The sequence below is a fragment of the Tupaia chinensis genome, unplaced genomic scaffold (assembly GCF_000334495.1).
Source record: "Tupaia chinensis unplaced genomic scaffold, TupChi_1.0 Scaffold000147_1, whole genome shotgun sequence".
Taxonomy (NCBI): domain Eukaryota; kingdom Metazoa; phylum Chordata; class Mammalia; order Scandentia; family Tupaiidae; genus Tupaia; species Tupaia belangeri.
The window spans coordinates 8551455-8563990 of record NW_006159617.1 but is presented as its reverse complement, the minus strand read 5'-3'; the positions used below and the strand labels follow the sequence as shown (position 1 = coordinate 8563990).

The window sequence follows — 12536 nt, the reverse complement described above, 5'->3', positions numbered from 1 at the left end:
AAATGGAGTTTATCCTCACAAATTGGTGTTCTAAATTTTTTGCCAAGAACCTAATTAAGTAACTGATCATATATAAAAATATAATAAATAAAATAAAATAAATAAAATAATGAAGGGCTGGCCTCTACAGAACACAGCAGTTAAGCTCTGTGCATAGGGAACCAGATCCCACATGGCCAACCATGGTTCAGATTCTGGCCCCTGTGGCTTGAAAAACACACCAAGCACATGGGCGTGCGTACATGCCCCGAATGCTGATGGGATGGAGAAATGGAGGAGCAAGGATTGTGGTGTGACCATGCCACAATCTCGCTCTCGTGCATGCACCCTTTGGCAGTGAAAAAATAAAATAAATAAAATAATATAATGCCGTCAATGTAACGAGAGAGGCCATCATAAAGTTCTATAAAGGCACAGAAGATAAATGTCGGCCCACCTAGGGGTGAGGCGATAATCCAGGAAAACTTCCTGAACTTTAGAGAAAGAATAAACAGGAGTTAGGCAAAAAGAACAAACAAATACACAAAAAAAGACAGGATGGGAGGCAATAAACATGAAATGCAGGGGAAATCAAGCAGTTGGGGGGATTGTTGGGCCTGACGTGTGAGTCAGATATACTTGGAGGTGAGTCAACAGTAAAAGTCAGGCCAGCAAAGGCTTTTGTGTTACAGTAAGGACTTTTCTGAGGGCTGAATCCATTGCTCAGGGACTGTTTTCAGTCTGAAGATGCCACTTTTATAGCTGGCACAGTGTTTGAATGTAATTTAATGCCTTCCAAGGGGATATGAGCTCTCCAGCTCACCCCAGGCCCCACCACTCCCTATCGTTTAACACCTGCCTGCTATGCTCAGGTGTACTACTAAACCTTGTGGCATTTATGAAAAAGCCTGGGTACCACCATCGAATTTTAGGTAGGGAATGACATTGGTCACATTTGAATTTTAGATAGATTTCTCTGGAAACAGTTTGGGTGATGGACTTGAAGGGGTGAAACTGGGGTAGGGTGGTCAGTTAAGATGTCAAACCAAAGGGCCAGCAGGTGGTATAGTGAGTGGTTAAGGCACTGGACTCCGACATGACTGACTGTGGTTCAAGTCCCGGACCCGGTGGCTTAAAACTCATGCCAAGTATGTGTATATGTGTGCCCAAAATCCCGAGAGGAGAATGGAGGAGAAGGGATTGCAGCATGACCATGTCTCTTCAGGGGTGACTTCTCACAGGCAAAAAGAACAAACAAATACACAAAAAAAGACAGGATGGGAGGCAATAAACATGAAATGCAGGGGAAATCAAGCAGTTGGGGGGATTGTTGGGCCTGACGTGTGAGTCAGATATACTTGGAGGTGAGTCAACAGTAAAAGTCAGGCCAGCAAAGGCTTTTGTGTTACAGTAAGGACTTTTCTGAGGGCTGAATCCATTGCTCAGGGACTGTTTTCAGTCTGAAGATGCCACTTTTATAGCTGGCACAGTGTTTGAATGTAATTTAATGCCTTCCAAGGGGATATGAGCTCTCCAGCTCACCCCAGGCCCCACCACTCCCTATCGTTTAACACCTGCCTGCTATGCTCAGGTGTACTACTAAACCTTGTGGCATTTATGAAAAAGCCTGGGTACCACCATCGAATTTTAGGTAGGGAATGACATTGGTCACATTTGAATTTTAGATAGATTTCTCTGGAAACAGTTTGGGTGATGGACTTGAAGGGGTGAAACTGGGGTAGGGTGGTCAGTTAAGATGTCAAACCAAAGGGCCAGCAGGTGGTATAGTGAGTGGTTAAGGCACTGGACTCCGACATGACTGACTGTGGTTCAAGTCCCGGACCCGGTGGCTTAAAACTCATGCCAAGTATGTGTATATGTGTGCCCAAAATCCCGAGAGGAGAATGGAGGAGAAGGGATTGCAGCATGACCATGTCTCTTCAGGGGTGACTTCTCACTTTCTGTCTCTCTGGCAAGTACACATACCCTATAGCAAAAATCTCCCTCTCTCTTAAAAAAAAAGAAAAAGAAAAATAGATATCCACCCAAAAGGAATGGTGTAAAGCAAAAGTTATAAGGAAAAAAAGAGTTTATTGGTCTCAGGAAGCTAGCAAACAGAGGAGGGTCTTATGGAGATGGAGGTAAGGATGGGATCAAGTTTCTGAAAGCAGAAACACCGGCAGAGGCTGTCTGGAGCCGTGATGGTGCTCTGTCCTGCTGGTGGTGTGACCAGCCCAAAGGAGACTGCGAACCCGGCAGCTGGAAAAGAATGTCTTGTGACAGTGGGCTACACCAGTAAGCAGGCCGATCCAGCTTCCTCTTCTTCCTCATAGTTCTATGGATGTTATTTCTTCAATTTTGTATAACGCTGATACATTTTACCTTCACTGAGAGGCTTGTAAAATGGCAAGGTTACTACCCGGAAGGATAGCAATAGAAAGGAGAGGAAAGGCCATACTTAAAACCAGCTTATGAGATAAGATCACTAGCAGTAGGTCTGTCATTAGAGGTGAGGAAGTGAGCGGTAGTTTCCCACCCACTCCTCACAGCTATGCATGCTTTGGCTATGCATGCTTTGCCTTTGCTGCATTCTTTCTAATTCTGGAACAGGGTCAGCCTGGTGCAGAGTCTGGGCCCCAGAGAGATTGGAGGATGCCTGGGAACTAGGGAGGGAAAGAAAATACCCTTGGCTCCCTCCAGAAAAGAGGTAATCTCTCGAGTACTCTTGGCAAACTTCCCAAGTGAGGAGAGAGCCATAGTCAACAGCACACCTTCATGGCTGTAGATAATTGCAATTGGCCAATTGTTGCACAAAGATAGTTATGTTGATGTTAGCTGTTAGTAAAACAATTAAATGATTTATTTGTCTTTACAGATGGGGAGTTGAAAGCATATGAAGATGAGCTACCAGAAATCAGTGGTCGGTGTTATGCTCCTCGTATAGGTAGCAGCTCTGAGCCAGTTTTCCAACCTTTATATAGAGATTAAGGAAACTATGGGCCAGACTAGCGGGTGGCGTGGAGGTGAGGCACTGAATTCCACCTAGCTGACTATGTGGTTTGAGTCCTAAGCCCGGTGGATCATGCTGGAGATTCTGAGAGGAAAATGGAGAAGAGAATGCAGTGTGGTCATCTCTCCAGGGGAGTGATTCCTCACTTTTTCTGTCTCTGCAGTGAGTGCACACACCCTATAGCAAATAACCAAACCAAAACAAAACTAATGTATGGGCCTTGAAGACAGACTGCTATGAACTCAGCTTTGTTTTCTACTCTCTTTTTTTCTGTTTTAAATTGCCAGAGGCCACATGTGATCAGAGGAGCACTAGATATAAGGTTTGATGAAAGTTAGTTTTAAAAATCCTCATTTCAGGGCCGGCAGGTGGCATGGTGTTTGAGGCAGCTGGACTCCCACGTGACCAACCGTATCTCAAGTCCTGGACATGGTGTCCTGAAAATCACAACAAATAAATAGATAGATAAATAAATAAATATTCAAAAAATAAAAATAAAATGTATGTTTTAAAAAGTCACTTCTGGGGTCGGCAGGTGGCGTGGGGGTGGGGGTGCTGGACTCCTACATGGACGACTGCAGTTCAAGTCCTGGGCCTGGTGGCTTGCTTTCTCGCTTTCTCTCTCTCTCACTTTTTCCCTCTCTGGTCAATATGAAAATAAATAATGAGTAAATAAAGTTAAGTTAAATAATTCTTTTTTTTTTTTTTTTTGGAGAGATTTTCACTGTAGGGCGCGTGCGCTCGCCAGACAGACAGAGAGAGACATAGAGACAGAAAGAGAGAAATCGCCCCCCAGGGGGGATGGCCACACCACAATCCCTTCTCCTCCATTCTCCTTTCGGGATCTTGGGCACGCACGCACACGCGCCCGGCGTGAGTTTTAAGCCACCGGGTCCGGGACACGAACCGCGGTCGACTACGTGGGAGTCCAGCGACATAGCCATTACGCTAACTGCTGGTTCCCAATAATTCTTTTCTTTAAAAAAAGCCCTCATTCCTTTAAGAAGAGAATGGATTGTGGCATGGCCATCCTCCCAGGAGGTGATTTCTCCCTTGCCTTCTCTCTGTCTCTCTCCAGTGAGTGTACCACCCTATGGCAAAAATCTAAAAAATAAGGAGGGGGTTTACTGGGGAAATGAGCTCATGCAATTATGGCAGTCAAACAGTCTCATACAGGCTATCTGCAAGCTAGAGACCCTGGGATGCTGCCAGAATGGTTCAGTTCGAGTTCCAGGGCCTCAGAGGCAAGGAAGCTGATGATGGTATAACTGAGTTCAAGGCTGACAGCCTAAAAACCCAAGGAACCGTTTAAATCCTGAATTCTGAAGGGAGTTGAGCCTTGAGTTCTGATGTCCACAGCAACAGAAGTCTATCTCCCTCTTTCTCAAAAGAGACTCATTTGTCTTCGGTGTTTATTCTCTCCAAGTCCTTTGTGGATTAGATCTGCCTATACTGAGGGAGAATTTCCACATCTAGTCTACCCAGACTTTCAGTTAGTCTCTTCTGGAAACACCCTCCACAGACATACCCAGAGTCGTGCTTAAGCAGATTTCAGATATCCCTTATTCTAGTCATGTTGACACCCAAACCTAACCATCAAAAGTCTCTAAAGTCTCTCTTCTCTACTTTGACTTGTCCTTGAGTTGGCACCATTCAACATATCTGGGTGTCAGTAAATTGTTACTCATCGCTTATGAATAGTTGATTGAGCAATTGAATGGCAGATCCCAGAGAAATAGAATATGAATCAGGGTATGTCTGGGGTTCTGTATTTATTGGACAGATGGGATGGGATATATGATGTTTAGAAATGGCAAAAGGGATGTAAAGATTTTCTGTATCAGGACATCTTGGTTTAAGCAAACAAATTGACTGACTTAGTGAAACAAAAAGAAAATTTACTGGAACAATGTGGTGCATTTTGGGGGCAGCTCCATGGCCTGATGGTTCAGACATGAGTCTAATTCCAGCCCCAGTGGCTTGAGAAACATGCCAGGTATGTGTGTATGCGTGGCCCCAAATCCTGACAGGATGGAGAAATAGAGAAGGGATTGCAGCATGACCACGTCCCATTGGGGGATAGTGGAGGGAGGGTGTTGTTTTTTTCTCTTTCTCTGTCTCTATCTCTTTCTCTCTCTCTCTCTGGGATGTCCCCTCTGGCAAATTAATGAAAAGAAAAGAAGAGGAAAGAAAAGAAAAGAAGAAGAAAGAGAAAGAAAAGAAGAAAGAAAAGAAAAGAATGTGGTATAGCTCAGAAGATCTAAGAAAAACAGAAAATTAGATTTAGAATTATTCAGGCAAGCTAAAGAAGCCCTCAGAAGCAAGAAGTTCTCATCAGTCTTCACCTGACTTTCTTCTAAAAAAGTCTTTCCTTCCTTCATTTCTTTATTTTTTAAAAGTATTTAATTTAATGGGAACCAGCAGTTAGCATAATGGCTATGTCGCTGGACTCCCACGTAGTCGACCGCGGTTCGCATCCCAGACCCGGTGGCTTAGAACTCACGCCAGGCGCGTGTGCGTGCGTGCCCAAGATCCCGAGAGGAGAATGGAGAAGAAGGGATTGCAGCGTGACCATCCCCCCGGGGGGTGATTTCTCGCTTTCTATCTCTATGTCTCTCTCTGTCTGGCGAGCGCACGCGCCCTATAGCGAAAACCTCTCCAAAAAAATAAAAGTATTTAAGTTAATTTTGTTTATTGTTATTATTATTTTTTTTAATTTGACCAAAAAGAGATAGAGAGAGAGGGAAAACCAGAAAGCAAGCTTCCAGGTCCAGGACTTGAACCATTGTTGGCCATATCAGAGTCCAGCACAGAAACCACCACACCATCTGCTAGCCCTTCATTTCTTTCTTTCTTTCACCAGAGAGTGTGTGTACTCACCAGAGAGAGAGAGAGAGAGACAGAGAGAGACAGAGAGACAGAGAGTAAAAAAGCACCTTCCTCCCTTGGCATGGGTATAGTCATGCTGAAACCCCTTCTCCTCCTTTTCCCTACCCTGTCAGATCTGGGGCATGTGTATACAATTGCCCAGTGTGTTTTACCAAGCTTCTGGGGCCAGGATTTGAACAGCGGCCAGCTATGTGGGATCCGGTCCCTTAACCACTAGGCTATGTGGCTGGCCTGAAACTTCTGTTTCTTCTATACTGAAATATTTAGGTCAACATTTGAAGTCTCATAGAAAGTTCAGATTGGATAAACTTGGTTACAAGCTTTTCTTTCACTGTTTGGGAGTGAAAAGAGGAAGGATCTTGGGCAACTTTCCTGTAGAGACCCACTGACTTCCTTGGTAAAAGAACTGGCACCTGGTTTAAGAGACAGGTTCAGTGAAGCCAGATTATGGCTATAAAGAGCAAGTTCTCAGACTCAGTCAGTGAAAGGTATCAGGACTTAACTGGACGGAAACGTCCCCTGTTTATGTGGTAAAGCACCTGTTTTAGTCCACGATTTTGTGTCACTAGACAGAAATACCTGAGGCTAGGTGATTTTATATGAATAAAGGTTAATTTGCCTCACAATTCTGGTGGCTGGAAAGTCTTAAAGGTTTGAGGCTGGTATTTAGGCAGTTTCTCACAACATGGTAGAGAGAAGCAGAAAGGTCAGCAGGCATTTGGAAAGAATGAGAAAGTAAGAGAGACAAAGACTGCCTAACAACCTACTTTGCTTTTCTGGGATCTAACCTATTTTCACAAGAGCAGGAATTCAGTTCATCCATCTGTTCACAAGGATGATGCCCGGTGAGCCTAATGTCACCCACTAGGCTCCACCTCCTACAGGTCTGACCAACTCTCAGCGCCATTACACTGGGAGCTTGCAGCACATGAAACTTGGGGGAATAAACCATATCCAGACCAGAGCAGCACTTCTGGCAGGGTTGCTTTTTGTTGTGAGAGTTGTCCTGTATTTTGTGGAATGTTTAATGGCATCCTGGTCTCTTCAGATAGTGGTTCCCCCTCTCGCCAAAGTTTTAACAACCAAAAATGACTTCAGATTGTTAAATATATTGGGGGTGGGGGAGCAAAATCACGCAAGGTTGAAAACTGCAGGATTGACTGAAATCCTAGGGGTTCCTCTGAAAGTCCAGTTTCCCTTGTTTGGTCTTGTGTAATCATTCCCTTAAGAACTTGATTGATCTTTTCTTTCTTTAAAGTAAATTTTTTTTAAAAAAAGAATTACTTATTGGAACCAGCAGTTAGCATAATGGCTATGTTGCTGGACTCTCATGTAGTCGACCGCGTTTTGAGTCCCAGACCTGGTGGCTTGAACTCATGCCAGGTGTATGTGTATGCCTGCCCAAAATCCCAAAAGGAGAATGGAGGAGAAGGGATTGTGGTGTGGCCAGTCCCCCAGGGGGGGGTTTCTCGCTTTCTGTCTCTGTCTCTCTCTCTGTCTTTCTGGAGAGTGCACACGCCCTATAGCAAAAAACTCTCAAAAAAAAAAAAAAAAAGAAAACAGAATTACTTATTTAATTTTATTTATATATTTTTAAATTTGACCAGAGAGAGAAAGTGAGAAGGCAAGCTGCCAAGTCTGGGACTTGAATTATGGTCACCTATGTGGGAGACCAGCACCTTAACAACCATGCCACCTGCTGGCCCCAAACTTGATTGATCTTGACGATAGATTTGATTTAGTTCTCATGATCCATTCTGCTTCCTGAGTGGATGCTGAATTATTGAAATTACCACACTTCAAAAAAATTTTTAATTACATTTATTATTATTTTAATTTGGCCAGAGAGAGAGAGGAGAGAGAAGGGGAGTAAGAAAGTCTGCCAAGTCAGGGACTTGCAACTGTGGTCAGCCATGTGGGAGTTCAGTTTGTGGTCCCAACCACAAACTATTTTAATGACCATTTTACTATGACAATTTCTAAACATCTTTCAGTTCCAGTAGAGTCTGCATCTCCAAAGGTGTAGACACTCAAAAGTGAATACATGAATTACATGAATAGATGAGTGAATAATTGCATGAATGGAAAGGAGAGGAAGAAAACATCTAATTTCATTCTATCTACAGTAACTATAATAGTTCTTTCTTTTGTTTCACCCCAACCTTTTATTTTAGAGAATTATTTTATTTAACTTTATTTATTTACTTATTTTAATTTGACCAGAGAGGTACAGAGAGAGAGAGAGAAAGTGGGACAGTAAGGGGCCAGGCCCAGGACTCGAATCGTGGTTAGCCATGTGGAAGTCCAGCACCCTCAACCACCATGCCACCTGCTGGCCCTTTCTTCGCCCCAATCTTAATGCCTGTTATTCCTTTCTTATTTCTTTTTGGGAATTACCACCTTCTCTTCCACAGATCATACAGTCATGGTGTGGCTATAAAACTAGGGCCTGCTTTTTGACTAAGAATGTCCAAGGTTCTTAGGGAATTCCTGCCCCAAAGCCTTTTTCTCATGTTGCCATTCCTCTAGCAACAGGCATGTGACCCAGACTTAACCAGTTAGAATTTTTCTCCCCAATAGTTTGAGCAAACAAAAGAGAAAGAGGAAAGAAGGGAAATGGATAATTATAGAATCTGGGATTCCTAAGGGACTCAGAGAGCATCTGCTCCACCATCCTCATGGCCTTTGAGAGGCAAGTTGGGCTCAGTATCATGATAGGTTGATAGGGCATTATTAAAGTTGCTCTAAAGGTAAGGGCAGAGCTAATAGAACATTTGGAGAATGGAGAGAAAAAAAGACAGAAGAATGGGCCAAAGGGCTGAAGAGAAGGAAAACAAACAAGAAGGAAGAGGTGGTGTTGCTTAGGAAGGGTAATAAAGCAGTCCACCTACTTATGACCCAAGTCTATAGCTTTACTGCCTGGTGTTTGGGCCCTGGACAAATGGAACCAATTAAGGATTCATCAACTTGCTGATGACCCTTCCTGTGTTCTTTGTAACTATATGAAGCTGGAATTCTGATCAATAACTGCCCTGTTAAAATAAGACCTACTGGGACCAGCCGATGGCCTAGTAGTTATATTGCTGGACTCCCACATGGCCAATTGTGGTTCGAGTCCCGGAACTGGTGGCTTGAAACTCACACCAGTGTGCATGTTCAAAATCCTGAGAGGAGAGTGGAGGAGAAGGGATTGTGGTATGGCCATCCCCTGTGTGTGTGTGTGTGTGTGTGTGTGTGTGTGTGTGTGTGATATCTTACTTTCTGTCTCTTGTGAGTTTACACGCCCTATGGCAAAAATCTTTCTCAGGGGCTGGCAGGTGGCATGGTAGGTAAGGGTGCTGAACTCCCACATAGCTGACCACGATTTGCGTCCCAGACCTGGTTCCTTGCTTTCTCACTTTTCCTCTCTCTCTCTTTCTCTCTCTCTTTCTTTCCCTCTCTAGTCAAATTAAAATAAGCAAATAAATAAAGTTAAATACAATAATTCTTAAAAAACAAAAACGAAAACAAAACTCCCTCAAAAACACAACAGCACAAGGCCTACAGCTACCACACTATTGTTTCTTACTAAGCTCCAGCCCTGAGCTGCCAGGCCATTGCATGTACTTTCTCGTTGATTTTTCCCAGAAAGTCAGTGAAAAAGGCCATAGTATTGTTCCTGTTTTCTCCATGATGATGATGACGATATTCAGAAAAGTTAAATAACTTGCCTAAGGGCAGAAACAAGATTTGAGCCAAGGTCAGAGTAGCAGTAAGACCTCTGAGTATAGATAATGAGGGTTTTCTAACTTAAAGCTTCCAAGATCAAGCCCTGCAGAAATGGAGGAGAGGGAATGAGAGTTCTCCATCTTCTGGTCCACTTGCCACACTCAGATCTCTACACCTTCAGCTTTTTAAGCAGGTTTAACATTTTGAACCTGATTTTGATCAGGGTTTGGAAATGCAACTGCCTCCTGATGAAACTGTCCCACTCTCCATCTGGTGAATTAACTTGCTTTTCATCTCCTCTTCTCTCCCTTGGCCTGTGGGTCACCGAGCTACACGATAGCACCTTGGCGGGAGAATCAATGGATAAGGAAAGGAAAAGAAGGAAAACTTAGCCCAACTCTTGTTACCTGACACGGCAGCTGAAACCAATGCCCACAAAGAGGGTTTTGTATGTCCCATGAATTTAAAATGTTTCTGTCACTCATGCTACCAACCTCCTGAGTTGGTGATGCAAAAAATAATGCAATCATTGTGCAAGCAGGACAATTTATAAGGAAATACTTCATAGCCTACAGTAATGTAAAAACTCAACCCTAAGGAGCTAATTACTGGACTGTTTCTCTCTCACTCCTGCCTTAGCTAGGGGTAGAGAAGGAACAAGGGGGAAGGAGCTGCTGAAAGGGCAAGTCATGTACGTCCATTGCCTTACTGCTGCTTTCTGTATGCCATTTCCAGTCTTGGTCAGGGAACTTGAAGTCTTATCAATGGAAATAATCAACTCTTTAAAAATAATAATGAATGCAGCTTATTTCTAAGCAGAATATGAGTGACCTAGGCCCAGAGAGGAGTCAAAACATTACTTTCTCAGGGTGATCAGGTACAGGGGTTCCTGTCATTCAATTTAGAGAGTGAGAGACAAAATTTGGAATTCAGTGAAGAGTTTTTCCATTAGTCTGGTCCAAAACATGGGACATGTGGAAGTGGAGGGCTTGTAGGTTATAGGTGGGCTTTACAGTTTTTAGGTGGGTGATTAGCAAAGGAAGTTTGCTGAGATCAGAAAAGAATGTACTTTAATAGCGATAAGGAGGCTTAATCTACATCACAGGGACTGGATGTAGGTAGAATCTTGTTATCAGTGGGTCAAAATGGTCTGTTAATGTTTGTGGGCATAACTTCCTCTAGGCTCTCTGGAAAAGATTTTAGAAAACAGGAGAAAGCAGTCAGATTTCTGCCCTCAGGCTTCATCTTAGATGTCTGGGGCAAGCCTCTGGCGTGGTGGTTAAAGAGGCTGAATCCCACATGACTGACCACATGGGTCAAGTCCAAAAGCCAATGGTTTGAGAAACAGGGTGGGCACATGTCCATGCCTGCCTGAAATCCGGAGAAGGAAGAGAGAGAGAAAAAGGAACTGTGGCATGACCATCCCTCACTGGGGGGTGCTTTCTCATTTATCTTCTCTCTCTATCTCTCTCTGGAGAGTGCACAGACCCTGCAACAAATTAAAAAAAAAAAAAAAGAATTGAGATGTCCGTATGTGAAAAAGTATTGAAATTTGCTGGGAACCACTGAGCCGACACTGGCTTGACAGAATTGGCCTTTGAGGAGAGTTTTCTGGTGGGTGTGGCAGACAGCAGTGTTTTCAAAACTTACTCTTCCTTTCCCTCTCTTGCCGTCTTCCTCTCCCTTTTCTTTTGCCTTTTTAATGCTATCTTGCACAGAAAGAGCAGTCACTCTTGTGCAACAGCTCTGCATAGGTTTGCAACACAGAAATGCAACAAAGTTTTGCTCACAGGGGTAATTCTTTTTTAGAGAGGGGTGATTCTATTTTATTTCTGAGGTTGAAAATGAAACAAGAAGGTGAAAGTTCCTAATTTTGATTTATTTTTTTCTCAAGTTATTATTCTTAGAAACTTCCTGAATACCAATGAAAATTAAAATTTCCACCCTCTTTTACCTCCTCTTTTTCTTCTTTTAAAGATTTTTTTAGGGTTGGTTATTATTATCTTTCTAACGTACTGTCATGAGAAATCTCAAACAAAAGCAGAAAGAAGAATACAGTGAATCTTCATTCATTTCGGGAAATTTTAAAGCTAGCAAAAGTAGGGAAATACACAGAGGCAGGAAACAAGATTCTCACTTCTGAATTCTCATAATAAAGGCATCTCAGCTCCCTACTGACATGTAAATTAACAAGCTTTCATCCTCTGGGGGCTCTGCCCCTGGTCCAGCCCCTAAAATCTGTCTTTAAAGGGAGGCTCCTATTAGATGCCGTTTGTGATTTCTTCCTTGATGTCCAGGAGTCAGGAATATACAAAGGCATCAGATGAATGGAATGCGGATGAAACCTGAGATGTGGGCTAAGACCCATAAACAGGCTTTCAGAAAAGCCAGTGGGAATTTGGGTCGGCAACGTCCTGGTTGGGCCAAAAGAAGGAGAGAGAGGGACAGGGCAGATCAGGAAAAAACACTTTCACTCTTTCACTCATCTATCAGGGAATAAAACTAACATGTAGCCAGGGAGAAAGAATCCTCGGTAGTCTAGACTAGCCCAGAGCTTCCTGACCTTTATAACAACCAGCAGTCAACCCACCTAAGGTCTTGTGAAGATGCATGGGAACCAGCAGTTAGCGTAATGGCTATGTCGCTGGATTCCCACGTAGTCGACCACGGTTCGCGTTCCGGACCCGGTGGCTTAAAACTCACGCTGGGCGCGTGTGCGTGCGTGCCCAAGATCCTGAGAGGAGAACGGAGGAGAAGGGATTGCGGCATGACCATCCCCCTTGGGGGGTGATTTCTCATTTTCTGTCTCTATGTCTCTCTCTGTCTGTCTGGAGAGCGCACGTGCCCTGTAGCAAAAAGCTCTAGAAAAAAAAAAAAAGGGAAAAAAAAAGATGCAGATTCTGGTTGGCAGAGCTAAGAAACCGAATTTCTTTTCTTTTTTAAATAAGAG

General features: G+C 43.5%; 1 pseudogene; it reads right to left on the bottom strand.

Moving 5' to 3' along the window:
* The window catches only part of LOC102489849 (myosin regulatory light chain RLC-A-like), a 32876-nt pseudogene that overhangs the window by 2586 nt on the left and 17754 nt on the right, over positions 1–12536 (bottom strand).